This window comes from Schistocerca gregaria, chromosome 1 (assembly GCF_023897955.1).
Source record: "Schistocerca gregaria isolate iqSchGreg1 chromosome 1, iqSchGreg1.2, whole genome shotgun sequence".
NCBI lineage: Eukaryota > Metazoa > Arthropoda > Insecta > Orthoptera > Acrididae > Schistocerca > Schistocerca gregaria.
Genome location: NC_064920.1, coordinates 1191380776 through 1191396539, shown reverse-complemented (window position 1 = coordinate 1191396539; position 15764 = coordinate 1191380776). Strand labels below are relative to the sequence as shown.

General features: G+C 38.4%; 1 non-coding gene across 1 annotated transcript; it reads left to right on the top strand.

Annotated features, from left to right (window-relative positions):
• The first annotated feature begins 7824 nt into the window (after positions 1-7824).
• LOC126286309 (U6 spliceosomal RNA) lies at positions 7825-7931 on the top strand. The gene has a single exon (XR_007551684.1). It is a non-coding gene; the product is annotated as a U6 spliceosomal RNA (small nuclear RNA).
• The last annotated feature ends 7833 nt before the right edge of the window (positions 7932-15764 follow it).

Here is a 15764-nt window from a genome sequence, read left to right as displayed (position 1 = left end):
CATTCATCTTTTCAGTGGTATGAAGTTCAAATTGGGGCAATTCTCGTGGGTTATCTTTTGTAAACGGACATTTATAAATGGAATTCAGCAAAGCTTTTGCTTTGCTACCCTCAATATCAGTTCCTGTCTCATTCACTAGGGACTGGACACTAACTTTGTTGCCACTAACAAGCTTTACATACGATCAGAATTTAGTTTTGCTTTGCGAAAGATCATTTGACAGTATTCAGCTACAGCAGTTATTGAAGTCTTCATGCATTACTCTCGACAGTCAAATATGTTTCATTCAGCATATCTCAATCTTTAGCCCCAAGCTTTGTTTTATACCTGTTATGCAGTAGTTTCTGTTTCTTTAGAAGTTCGTTTACCGTGACTGTATACTGAGAGAGTCCCTCCCATTATGAACTGTTCTCCTGAGTACATATCTATCCAGTGCATAATCAATTACTGTTTTAAACTTTGAGCCATAGTTCCTCTACATGCTCCTGCCCTGTGCTGCAAGTTCCATGTTCCTCACTGAGACATGAAACTACTGATTTTTTATCTGGTTTACTGAACATATATATTTTGCTGTTCGTTTTTGTTGACCTTTGTACTATGGCAATCATTGTTGCCTCAACTGCGACATGGTCACTGATAACAATTTCGAGGTGGACACTCTCAAAGACGTCAGGTATATTTCGTGCTATTAGATCTAACATATTTCTGTCAGAAGGGGGTGAGGCGGAGGTTCTTAACGATCTGTTCTAGGTAGTTTTCACAGAAGTCGTTTAGCAATATTTCACACGATGTCTTATCATATGCACCACTAACAAAACTGTAATTTTCCCAATTGATTGTTGGATTATTTAAGTCTCCACCAATGATTACAGTATGATTGAGGAGCTGATGTTGTCTCTTAAGTTTTCTATTACATCAGGAAATAAGTCTGATGTGTGATACAAGGATCCAATTATCATTTGTTGGTCACCTGTGATACTGAGTTTTGCCCAAACAATCTCATATGCAGCTTGAATTTCTATCTCGGTAGGTCTGAGTTTCTTGTCTGCAGTGACAAATGCACCACCACCGTTTCCCATTTGTTGCTCTTCGATATACACTTAAATTTTCCCTAAAAATCTCACTGCCATCAATTTCAGGTTTCAACAAACTCTCTGTACCTAGCATTCTGTGAGCTTCGCTGCTTTTTCACGAGTGCTCAAAACTCTGGCACTTTGTTGCGAGTCCTTCGGCAGTTAATCACATGTGGGAGGTATTTATTTTGACCTTACACTGATAGCTCTGGGTTTCCTACAGCTATTGTTATCTGGATTGGATGGAGATCTGCCTAATCTAAAAAATCCCTTGTGTGCACCACATACACAGTCAGATACCTGAGAGTCAGCCTCTGATGCGTAGTGCACACCTGACTGATTTATGGGCACCCTGCAGTTCTCACTCTGTGGTTCAAATTCAGGAAGTTGCAGCATAGCTTGTCACAGAATCTTCGAAGTCTCTGGTTCAGTCCTTTCACTTGACTCAGAACCAAAGGACCACGATCAATGCTGGGAACAATACAACAAATTGTTTGCTTCATTGAAACTCTATGTGCATGGCTAGTCTTCGCAACCTTCTCTGTCAGTTGCTGGAATGACCTCAGAGTCCACACAACAGGCAACATTTTTTCCAACATGTGCCACAGTCTGCAGCTGGTTACACCCTGTTCTCTAAATGCCTGCTAGATTAGCCTCTTCAACATGTTAAATGAGGCGTCCAGGCACACAGACAGTGTTCACCTGTTGTCATTTACTGTCTCATGCTGCCATTTCTCTAAGGCGTACCAGCATTCACCATGTGTTCGGACTGCCGACAATTTATAGACCTATACCCTTTTGCATTTTCCTCCTCTTGACACCAGACAAAATACGTTTTCTCAAAACGGGTGAAGTGAGTCCCACTGGCGCAGTTTCAGTGAAAGACTGCATCTCAAATTTTTTTGGTACCAGTGCAACAGATACGTGACTCTCAGGAGCTGTTCCAACACAACAACTCACAGCAGCTAACAATTGTTTGGCAATAGTCAAAGCAGTTTCCAGCTGGTTACAAATGTCAACCAACTAATTCGTGTTGGAGAAAAACATTCATTCACAGCAGGACTGCATTTTAGCTGCGGCTGTGGCTTTGGACCACATTTGTCATAGCATGTTTCTAGAGAATCCACACTTGTATTGTATGACTGGGAAAGCTGAGATGTAAAATGTTTTGTTGGAATTGAAGAGCTGTGATTTACAATAAAATGTAATTCTGAAAATATCATAATAAGTGAAACTTCTTCTTCTTTCACAATGGTCTAGGCCATAGGACTGTTCTGTCTTCTCTTCCATCTTTCTCTAAGTCTTCTTATAGGTCTGAAATTTAAGGCTTGTTCTGCTAGTCTTGAATCTGGCATTCTTTGTACTTGTTCTAGATTGCTTTGCAGCATATATCTCGTGCTCTGCTTTTATGTCTTCATTTCTTAGTCTACCTAATGTTGAAAAGCCCTTAACTCCTCTTACAAATTTCGTTTCTGCCACTTGGATTCTACTGTCTTGCTTTTTAGTTGTTGTCCAAGTTTCACTTCCAAGTAGCAATACAGGGGTGGCCATTACCTTACAAAACTTTATTTTTGTGCCTTTTCTCACATTATTTGTTAAGGATCTATTGATTGTTCTGCATATCAATAGATATTTCTGCAATGGTTGTCGATGTCGAGTTCTTTCTGGTAGCTTATATTTCCCAGGTGATTGGAGTGACTTACTTGATCAGTGGTTTTGTTTCCTATTATGATCCTACTCCTCAGGCATTTGTACCATAGAATTGTATTTTAGACGAATATTTTCATATCATATTCCTTAGAAATTTGGTTCAGCCTACAGATGAATGTTTGTAGCAGTCTCGCTATCCCATATAACTGCAAGGCTGTCCACAAAAGCATCACATTTAAGAATGTCTTGTGATAATCTCAAGCCCAGATCAGTTTGTTGTTTCCATGCTACAATCATTTATATTCTGGTATTATATTTAAGTTTGTTGTCTCTCTTTCAGTTTTATTTAAATGCTCTATCATTTTATACATTATGATGATGATGATGCTTGGTTTTTAGGGCTCCCAACTGTGCGGACATCAATTCCCATACAAAGTCTCAATTTTTACACAATCCAATTTCTTACACGATCCAATCTAGCCACTGTCATGAATGATGACGATGATGAAATGGTGAGGACAACACAAACAGCCAGTCCCTGGACAGAGAAAATCCCCAACCAGGCCGGGAATCAAACTCAGGACCCTGTGATCCAGAAGCAGCAATGCTAGCCACCAGACCATGAGCTGCAGACTTTTTGTATGCTATGGATGGTCTTCCATAGACTTTGCATTCAATTCTGCTAATAAAGTTATTTGAGGAGTCTTCATTAGTTTTCCTGATTTCTATATTTTTTTTTTTTTGCCTTATTTCTTTTCTCTTTACATTCTTCTTTCAATTGTAAATCTGCCTGAGTTGCTCAGTTTGTTCCTTCAACATTTTTTTGTGACATCTCCATTCCATTCTCTTGAGTCCCTTTTTACTTGTTTTCTTTTTTTTTTCCTAGTGAATTATTTGCGACCTGTTCCATACATATTTTGCCATTCGGTTTCTAAACTATCGCTTGCACCAGTCCGGTTTAGACAAAGACTGAGCCTGTTTTGGTATAGACGTTTTATGAACTCAGCCTCTAAAAGGTAGACTTTAAAACCTTCTCCCCTTCTTGTCTCAACTCCTTTTGTCTTCTTCCATCTTGAGAGCACAGCTATTTTTATTACTACTAGATAGAGGCCCAACAAAATATCGCTACATATGAAAACACGACCATCCTGAACTCCCTTGCATAGTTTACTGTTGGCCATCACATATATTACTGATCTCTTTCCCTTTGGGCTCCATGTATATTTATGTATGTCTCTCGTCCTAAAAAAGAATTAGTAATTTTCAGCCCTTGAAGGAAAATGTCTAAGATAATGTCCATGATAATTCTGTCTTGTTCACAAGCTTCCACTGTTAGAGGCACTGGATTCTTTCCTTTTCGGGCATTTAAATCTTTGTGGATTAATGGGTAGTCTTTTTTTTTTGTATTCATCTACTTGTGGCACATTAGGACCATATGCCAGATCAGAATTCAAACACAGAACCTTGTCCTTTACTGGCAATGCTATTACCAACTAAGCTATCCAGGCACAACTCATCCTCATAGCTTCATTTGTGCAGTTGACGCACTCCTTTCTTCCAGAACTACTACCACAACAATGCATGTGGGTTAGCTTTGGTACACTTTTGAAAGGAAGAGAGAGGTACTGGCAAAAATGAAGCTGTGAGGATGGACTGTGAGTTGTGTCTTGATATTTGAATCATTAATAGAATTGCTAGTGAAAGGCAAGATTTCATGTTTTTGCCCCAGACTTGTACCTAGTTTTAAAGTACAAGGAAGTTTCACAACAGTGCACTGTCCACTGTAGAGTGAAAGATTGAGTTCACATCATAATAAGTGTTAACTTGACTTTTTGGGAGATGAAGTATATGGCTGCACAGATTTGGCATTAGGACCACCAATATTTAATCTGTACATAAACAGCATGCTAAAAATCATAAGTGAAAGATGATTATGTAGACTGATGAAACATATGTAATAATAGGTTCAAACGTACTAAAAGATCTGAAAAGGAAAGCATATTGGGACCTATAATTGGCAGATAAATATTTCAGAGAAAACATACAGGCTGGAAAGTATTTAAACCGACAAACTCGGGGAGGTTTTAGGAGACATCAAAACAAATATTTTTTCCCTAATGTCATTTTTTCCTATGAGGAGTAGGCCTTATTTAAAAAGATAGAAGAAGATTTCTTGGGACCAAAGTAATTAAACCAACAAATACTTTTCCATTTTTTTATGACCAAGAGAGAATGCATTAACACAACCCAATTTTAATTACAGTAGATTTTCGAAAATGTCTCCATTGACATGTAAACAAAGGTTACACCTTCGCATCATGTTCTGTCAGACACGGGCAAAAACCCTAGGAGTATCCTGAATTGTTCTTGCTGCTGCTACTATCCAGGCAACCAGATCCTCTTCTGATGTAGCAGTAGTTACGTAAAAAAGGTTGCGCACCTCTCCCCACAGAAAAAAGTCCAGAGGGGACATATCTGCGGATCGAGCAGGCAATGGTACAGGACCACCTCTGCCAATCCATGATTCTGGCAGCCGTAGGTCCAGGAATTGACGCACACTATGACTGAAATGTGTCGGCGTCCCGTCGTGTTGGAACAACATGCGTTGTCTTGTAGGGAGCGGGACGTCTTCCAGCAATTCTGGCAATGCTCTGGCGAAAAAATTGTAATAGTACCTGCCATTTAATGGCCTAGGTATCAGATATGGCCCTATTAAACAGTCCCCAACAACACCGACCCACACATGAGAGCTAGTAACTGTGGCATGTGGGTGTTCTCACTCTAAACATGCGAATTGGGCATGCTGAAGACTCCATCAAGCCCGAATGTTGCTTCATCGGTAAACAACACAGAGCATGGAAATGCAGGATGCATTTCACACTGTTCCAGGTACCACTGTGAAAACTGTGCTCTGGGTGAATAATCAACAGGTTCCAGGTTGTGGACACGCTGTAAGTGAAACGGACTAACAATTGCTCTTGAAGGACTGTTCTTACATTCGTCTGATTCGTCTGCATGTTACGTGCAATTGCACAATTGCTGCCTGAAGGATCCTGTTCCACATGGTGCAAGACAGCTTCCTCAAATTGCAGCGTTCTTACCGTTCGACAGCGTCCCTGTCCAAGTAATCTGTTAAATAACCCGGTCTCACGCAGACGTTGGTACACAGCAGAAAAGGTCGTATGATGCGGGATACGGTAATTAGGATATTGTTGTTGATAAACCTGCTGTGCAGCTCGTCCATTGTGGTGCACTATGTAGTACGCACCAACCATATCGGTGTACTCACTCCAGGTGTATCGCTCCATTAGTAAACAGAGACAATGCACTACTACACTGGTGGGCAGCAGTTGCCTACAGCTGAGGAGCATAATGCGCCCTTTAACAACTGAAGAGCGTTATATGGCAACCGGTTTAAATAATCCTCATAGGAAAAAATAACATTAGGGAAAAATATTTGTTTTCATGTCCCCTACAATCTACCAAAGTTTGTCAGTTTAAATACTTTTCACCCTGTATAATTGGCAGATTTGTATTCATTCAAGTAGTAAATGGTACAGCAATCAGTCACAAATGAAGTTTTTTTCATATCTAGATTTTGGTCACTGTGTAGACATCTCCAATGCAGTAAATGTAAGTTAAAACATTAGAAACACATGTACATGCACATAGTCCCTTCAGGGCCATTGCTCAGTCACAATAGATTCAGGTCAGAGGCTCAGTTCACACTTAACCTCTGGGGCTATGTGCATACAGCATACGTGTGTTTTGAATGTTTGAACTTACATTTACTGCACTGAAGATGGCCATACAGTGATCAAAATCTAGATAGCCCTATCCAAAAAACATCTTTTGCGACCGGCTGTTGTACCCTTTTCTACTTGATCAGACATCGACATTTAGTCTGTTCATAAAAGGCATGCTAAAAATCATTAGTTAAAAGACAATTACGTATACTGATGAAAGATGTAACAATATGTTTAACTTCACTAATGCTGAGTGTATGGTGTATGTCTTGGGACATATAAATGGTGGATAAGAATTTCAGAGAAATCTATCTATTCTTAATAGGAATGACTTACACAAATCATACAGCAGAGATGCTGAGTCGCAGGTAGGCACAACAAAAAACTCTCACAATTAAAGTTTTTGGCCATTGGCTTTCATCAACAATAGACACACATACGCACAGACACAGACTCACTAATATGCAACTCACACAACACTAATATGCAACTCACACACAGACGTCTCAGACAACTGAAAGCATTCTGGACTTTCCGTTGTTTGACTTACACAAATCAATAGACAAACAGAGTGCATTAGATATGAAATAAACAAATCACTTGAAAATGAACATTCCCTCTTGGCTGTCATTCTTTTGTGCAACAATAAAAGAAAACATCATGCTTTATCAGGTTTCATTCCATAGGGGAACAGCTGTGCCTTGTGATCATATTCATTTCAAGTTGTAAAATCACTAATGATGTTTTTGCACATCAAAATTTTCGTCACTGTGTAGCCATCTTGAGTGCAGTGAATTTAAGTTAAAACACTAAAAATACATGTATTGTGGACATAGTCCAAACAGGGCCACAGTCCAGTCAGGATACACCATCTCACCATCTCAGAGGATGAGTTCACACTCAACTTCTGATATAGCTAAGTTGGGGCTATGTACATACAGTATACATGTGTTTATAATGTTTTAACTTGAATTTACTGCACCACTGAAAATGGCTACACTCTGATCAAAATCTAGATATGCAAGAAAAATCATTTGCAACTGATTGCTCTACCCTTTAATACTCAATCAGGCTTTATGGCTTCTATGCATAAACATCCACTGTTAAAACAATCTGTATTCATTGAAGTGTGTTCTCAACAAAAATCAGTTGTGACCGTGTTAGGAAATATACAAAGAACAATGCACATACAAACACCACATGGATATTGAATAGTGAAGTTAAGCCAGAGTATTATGTAAAATTAATTACTGGACAGCATACACAAATCTTTCCAAGGACCTTGGGCTTCTCACACTCAAATGCCAAAACAAATGTACTCCCTACTGGTATTTGTGTTTTATAATAAGAGCAATGTACTCGCTTCGGGGGTACATATACTAAAATTGGAACGATACAGAGAAGATTAGCATGGCCCCTGCGCAAGGATGACACGCAAAATCGTGAAGCGTTCCACATTTTTACCCCACTCATGAACCATGGACCATGTCGTTGGTGGGGAGGCTTGCGTGTCTCAGCGATACAGATGGCCGTACCGTAGGTGCAACCACAACAGAGGGGTATCTGTTGAGAGCCCAGACAAACGTGTGGTTCCTGAAGAGGGGCAGCAGCCTTTTCAGTAGTTGCAGGGGCAACAGTCTGGATGATTGACTGATCTGGCCTTGTAACATTAACCAAAACGGCCTTGTTGTGCTGGTACTACGAACGGCTGAAAGCAAGGGGAAACTACAGCCATAATTTTTCCCGAGGGCATGCAGCTTTACTGTATGGTTAAATGATGATGACGTCCTCTTGGGTAAAATATTCCGGAGGTAAAATAGTCCCCCATTCGGATCTCTGGGCGGGGACTACTCATGAGGACGTCGTTATCAGGAGAAAGAAAACTGGCTTTCCACGGATCGGAGCGTGGAATGTCAGATCCCTTAATCGGGCAGGTAGGTTAGAAAATTTAAAAAGGGAAATGGATAGGTTAAAGCTAGATATAGTGGGAATTAGTGAAGTTCGGTGGCAGGAAGAACAGGACTTTTGGTCAGGTGAATACAGGGTTATAAATACAAAATCAAATAGGGGTAATGCAGGAGTAGGTTTAATAATGAATAAAAAAAAATAGGAGTGCGGGTAAGCTACTACAAACAGCATAGTGAACGCATTATTGTGGCCAAGATAGACACAAAGCCCACGCCTACTACGGTAGTACAAGTTTATATGCCAACTAGCTCTGCAGATGATGAAGAAATTGAGGAAATGTATGATGAGATAACAGAAATTATTCAGATAGTGAAGGGAGAAGAAAATTTAATAGTCATGGGTGACTGGAATTCGGTAGTAGGAAAAGGGAGAGAAGGAAACGTAGTAGGTGAATATGGATTGGGGGGAAGAAATGAAAGAGGAAGCCGTCTGGTAGAATTTTGCACAGAGCATAACTTAATAATAGCTAATACTTGGTTCAAGAATCATAAAAGGTATCAGATAGATTATATAATGGCAAGACAACGATTTAGGAATCAGGTTTTAAACTGTAAGACATTTCCAGGGGCAGATGTGGACTCTGACCACAATCTAATGGTTATGAACTCTTGACTAAAACTGAAGAAACTACAAAAAGGTGCTAATTTAAGGAGATGGGACCTGGATAAACTGAAAGAACCAAAGGTTGTACAGAGTTTCAGGGAGAGCATAAGGGAACAATTGACAGGAATGGGGGAAAGAAATACAGTAAAAGAAGGATGGGTAGCTCTGAGGGATGAAGTAGTGAAGGCAGCAGAAGATCAAGTAGGTAAAAAGACGAGGGCTAGTAGAAACCCTTGGGTAACAGAAGAAATACTGAATTTAATTGATGAAAGGAGAAAATATAAAAATGCAGTAAATGAAGCAGGTAAAAAGGTATACAAACGTCTCAAAAATGAGATCGACAGGAAGTGCAAAATGGCTAAGCAGGGATGGCTAGAGGACTAATGTAAGGATGTAGAGGCTTATCTCACTAGGGTTAAGATAGATACTGCCCACAGGAAAATTAAAGAGACCTTTGGAGAAAAGAGAGCCACTTGTATGAATATCAAGAGCTCAGATGGAAACCCAGTTCTAAGCAAAGAACGGAAGGCGGAAAGGTGGAAGGAGTATATAGAGGGTTTATACAAGGGCGATGTACTTGAGGACAATTTTATGGAAATGGAAGAGGATGTAGATGAAGAAGAAATGGGAGATAAGATACTGCGTGAAGAATTTGACAGAGCACTGAAAGACCTGAGTCGAAACAAGGCCCCTGGAGTAGACAACATTCCATTAGAACTACTGACGGCCTTGGGAGAGCCAGTCCTGACAAATCTCTACCATCTGGTGAGCAAGATGTATGAGACAGGTGAAATACCCTAAGACTTCAAGAAGAATATAATAATCCCAATCCCATAGAAAGCAGGTGTTGACAGGTGTGAAAATTACCGAACTATCAGTTTAATAACTCACAGCTGCAAAATACTAACACAAATTCTTTACAGACAAATGGAAAAACTGGTAGAAGCAGAAATGTTGGAACATGTGAGGCAATACTAACGTTATGACTTATCTTAGAAGAAAGATTAAGAAAAGGCAAACCTATGTTTCTCGCATTTGTAGACTTAGAGAAAGCTTTTGACACTGTTAACTGGAATATTCTCTTCCGAATTTTGAAGGTGGCAGGGGTAAAATACAGGGAGCGTAAGGTTATTTACAATTTGTACAGAAACCAGATGGCAGTTATAAGAGTCGAGGGGCATGAAAGGGAAGCAGTGGTTGGGAAAGGAGTGAGACAGGGTTGTAGTCTCTCCCTGATGTTATTCAATCTGTATATTGAGCAAGCATTAAAGGAAAAGTTCGGAGTAGGTATTAAAATTCATGGAGAAGAAATAAAAACTTTGAGATTCGCCGATGACATTGTGGTTCTGTCAGGGACAGCAAAGGACTTGGAAGAGCAGTTGAACGGAATGGACAGTGTCTTGAAAGGAGGATATAAGATGAACATCAACAAAAGCAAAACAAGGATAAGGGAATGTAGTCGAGGTAACTCGGGTGATGCTGAGGGAATATGATTAGGAAATGAGACACCTAAAGTGTTAAAGGAATTTTGCTATTTTCGAAGCCAAATAACTGATGATGTTCGAAGTAGAGAGAATATGAAATGCAGACTGGCGATGGCAACGAAAGCGTTTTTGAAGAAGGGAAATTTGTTAACATCGAGTATAGAGTTAAGTGTCAGGAATTAATTTCTGAAAGTATTTGTATGGAGTGTAGCGATGTATGGAAGTGAAACATGGATGATAAATAGTTTGGACAAAAAGAGAATAGTAGCTTTCGAAATGTGGTGCTACAGAAGAATGCTGAAGATTAGATGGGTAGATCACATAACTAATGAGGACGTATTGAATAGAATTGGGGAGAAGAGGAGTTTGTGGCACAACTTGACTAAAAGAAGGGATCGGTTGGTAGGACATGTTTTGAGGCATCAAAGGATCACAAATTTAGCATTGGAGGGCAGTGTGGAGGGTAAAAATCGTAGAGGGAGACCAAGAGATGAATACACTAAGCAGATTCAGAAGGATGTAGGTTGCAGTAAGTACTGGGAGATGAAGAAGCTTGCACAGGATAGAGTAGCATGGAGAGCTGCATCAAACCAGTCTCAGGACTGAAGACCACACACACACAATAAGAGCAAATTCATAGTCACAAAACCAGGAGTAAAAATATTATTCATATGACTGTGTTCCTGCCTAGATTTGAGAATTGAGTTTTCTATTCTGATTCAAAAGTTTTTAACTGGTTGAAATCAAATTTTAACTGGTTGTTGGCAAAAGGCAGGCAAGAAACTGAAAAATCTCTTAGTTCCAAAAGATAACAAAGAAGTTCAACAAAAAAGAACGTAGGAAACAAGTTTTCATAAGTCAATAAAATCAATCACAACAAGATTAAAATAACATATGCTGTAAGCAACATATTAAAAATGAAATGCTGGTAATAGGATACATAACTACATACTCCCACAATTTATTGGAAAATTTGGAGTCTGGGATTTTAACCTCATTTTGCAATATTGTTCACATTAAACATGTTCTAACTTTTCAAGCATACAAATGACTGATACTGTTCTGCAAATGATTACATACTTCAGTAACAAGAAACGGGGCTCAGCAAGAAAACAGGTTTGGGCTAGCAAAATTAAAAAGTAAAACATATCTGTCATTCCACAATAGGGTCCTATCCTTTCAGACTATCAACAGTATGTCACTTGAAAATTGTACGCTCCTAATCTGCAATGGAAAAGTTTTTCAGACAGACAAGTGGAAATGCACAAAGAACTTAACGGAGAGGAACAATAACTGGTTTTGGTGTTACACTTCATATCCGAATGTATGTGGTAGAAGGCTAACTGATTTGTAATCACATCTCTGCATAGCCCTTAACTCACGAGGTGACTTTCTGTAACATATACCACGAGGTGGCGTCTCTGGGGCCCGTATGTTTAAACCGAGATTTAAGGCAAAAAAATTTTAAAATTTTTAATTTATGCTACATAACATTTATTTTCATAATTCTTTAAGCGTTGTTTAAATGCTTCTAGTTTATTTTGTTACACTAAACAAAGCCTGCAGGATTTTACTATTTATCACACAAAAGCATATAATTTTGTGTGGTTCTTTTAAATAGTACACATAGACTGTTAGAGAACTGAATTTTACATTCTGAAAAATTATACACTCCCTACAGCAAATCATTTCCAAATAAAACTAAATTGCACATTTTAAATTTGCACATGAAAATTCCACCCGATAAGTAAAAAAAGAAAGTCTGTCAAATTGACATTCATTACTGGGAACTACATTTTTCTTATCACCAGTCACAACACATTCGATTTTAAAAGCCACTTTAAGTACTTCATTGAAGAAACAGAGAGAGCCCCATCACCTAAGTTCTTCCTCTGAATGACACTACTGTTCGATAGCAGAACTGTGATCAATGGCTAATGTAAAATCGTCGTCCACAGACCGACTGACAATTTCATCAAACTCGGGGCAAGTAAGGCACATCATGCCAACACATTCTGAGCTATACGGTACCGTACTGAAGAAAACAGATACTGTATTAATACGTAGTTCACGAGGCATGGTCTAGAAGACCCCAACACGTAAAAATACCGAAACAGCAGTAATGTGCTACACTGCACAAATAATTGAAAATCTAGGAAAAGTTTATAGTATAGTAGGAGTAAATTTAGACCTCTCCAAAGCTTTTGACACTGTAAACCAGGACATTCTTTTAGAAAAATTGGAAGCATACATGGGATAGGAAAAAAATGGTTTGAATCGTACCTAAAAAATAGAGCACAGATTGTAGGACTGACATCAAAATACTCTAACCACAACATAAATTCAGTATCAGAGGCAAAAATTGTAGAAATAGGAGTACCACAAGGCAGCATCCTAGGGCCCATATTGTTTCTTGTCTATATAAATGACTTTCACACCTCAGATGATGCAGCCAAAGCAATAATATTTGCAGATGATACCAGTGTGATAATAAGTGCACCAAAGCAATTGTTACCAACAACTGCTGATAAAGTACTAAATTACATCCACTCTTGGTTCAATGCAAACAGGTTGACATTGAATGTAAATAAAACAAATTATATGCAGTTTGGGAAAAGATGTCAAAATGTAAATCTCGATCTGGTGTGGGGTGACAAAGCCTTAGACAGAGTGACATCCACAAAATTTCTGGGGATTTATGTGGATGAAAACTTAAATTTTAATGACCACGTAATAAAACTTGCACAGAAACTTAATTCAACCTGTTTTGCTCACAGAATTATTGCAAATGTTTGTACCTCAGAGGGTGCCAAAATGGCATATTTCGGCTATTTTCAATCTCTTGCCACATCCATAATAATATTTTGGGGTTCCACAACACGGCGCCTAAAACTAAATTTTTTGTTGCAGAAGAGGGCCATCCGAATAATAACTCACAGTCATCCACAGACACACTGCAAACCCATATCCAAAAAGCTTAGAATAGTTACTATACCATCATCATACATACATACACAAATGTGTATTATATGTCAGGACCCACATTGCAGATTTTCAGACAAATGCCGACTGTCCTAACTACAATACTGTCACAGCGCAGCACTCCATACTCAGCAAACAAAAAGAACGAATATACAAAGGCATGTGAGCCACATCAGTGCAAAACTGTACAACGCACTGCCAGTCAACATAAGGCAGTTAGAAGATAACAAATTTAAAACAGAATTTAAAAAATTTCTAGTAGAACAATGTTTTTATTCTGTAAATGACTATGTAGGTCAATAAATTGTTTCTGATGATACTTATAAGGGCAAAATGGAAAGTACTCTATCTGTACCTAATCATTCATTACATTTACATACTTTAAAGGACAGCAGTTGTGTGATGTAAATATATACTTACGCAGTGTTGTGTATATAAGGACTTGCTGTTTAGGGAGGACAAAACTAAAGCCTTATGAAAAACAGACTATGCATTTAAAATAACAAGCAGGGATGTATATAGGCTATATTAATTTCATTGTATTATTATTAACTTCATTGTATTATTTTGTTTTGTACTTTTTTACGTATATATTGTTTGTGTCCCATTTCTTTGAAATGGCTTACATGTACTCTTGACAACATCCATACAAGGATTGTCAACGTATGGATAAATAAAATAAATAAACACATAGCAGTAACACGTGTCGATAATAAACACAGTAGGTGATAACGCAACCGACAACAAAACGTCGTAGGCTTGGCAATTTAAGGAGGGTCTCATACAAGCACTCCACCAAAACTGGCCTTGAAGAGAGAGTTCGAAAATTTTCGCGTGGTTCGAGAGACCACACCTCTTCAGTTACGGGATAAATATGTGTGTATGCACGGGTTACGCAGTATTTCAGTGAATTGTTAAGTCTTCATTTATCTTTATTTTGTATGAAATGTATCTCATGTAACTGTACAATGCAAGAATTAAACTGTCTTGGTTCGTCTACAATTCTACAGGTAAAACTTTAAGTTACGCTTAATGTTATATTACAGTGTAATAGAGCTTGTTAAATAAATATATGAAGATAAATATGTGCCAAATAACATGAATGAATGAAAATAAATGTGAGCAAATATGGTTTACCTCCATTTGATATAGAATCACCTAATGTGAAATGCCGTAATGCCCTTTGCTTTGACAAAAATAACTGTATTCCTATGATCAAATTTCCTTACGTGTTATCTAACCTAGATTACATTTGTTGCTCGCTATCACGAAACATTATTTTTATCAAAAACACCATACGGCATGTATTTACTCTTGTTAGTTTTTGTACTACACGTATAAAATGTTATCTCAGTCAGTACCTTTCTCTAACAATGATGCAGCAGTGTTACAGAAAATCCACGGTCCTATCAAGCAAGCTCTTCTGCATCAGTGCAGACGCAACTTGCAACAATGGTTTGCCATCTTCAACTGGCCGTCCAATGGCTGTCATAAAGTATATGGTGTCTCCCTTTCTAACAACAAATGAAATTATGCCTGAATTTAATTAAATGTTATTCAATGTCCTTATATCCTCAGTGCTAAATCTGAGTAGAAATTAAAGTTAGTCTCAACCGCTACAAGAGGACTACAATAAAATGAAGACTGCGAAATTTCAAGTTACTACCTCACAATCATATCTTCGAGCGTCACTAGCAAAACCAAAGAATGTCAGATGATGATCGAAGAATAAACAATTGTCTCAGCTTCAGCTAGCAACGGGAAAACTGCAGATTGCAATTAACTGACAAAAAATAATCTCACTTTCATGTTCCTTCATTATGTATAGGAAACGATGGACTACTGAGAACAAAACAGAATATGTTTCCTAATAACATTACAGTCATTGCGACTCGAAGTATTAATTTCCGTAACAATCTTTAAAAATGTTAAGATGTCGATGGTACAACTATAAACACGGCAGTCCAGAACGAATACAACGCTAAGATTGACTCATACGGCGATGAAATTTTCTCGTTTCTGTGAGACAAAAGGGGGTTGTAGATTTCATGCATTTGCGACCTTTGTTCCGCGTCTCCATCGTATTCTTATCAGTTTTCTGAGTACTGTATTCCCGGAACGCGCAAGTGGATTGCGGGTTGGACGTTCTTGAGAGCTTATCATGAAATAAATTTTGTACAACTTATTAATGAAAGGATTTTTTCAAATTATTGGCCTCCTCCCAACTCTCGCGAACTGTTAGCAATTAGTATTTCAGT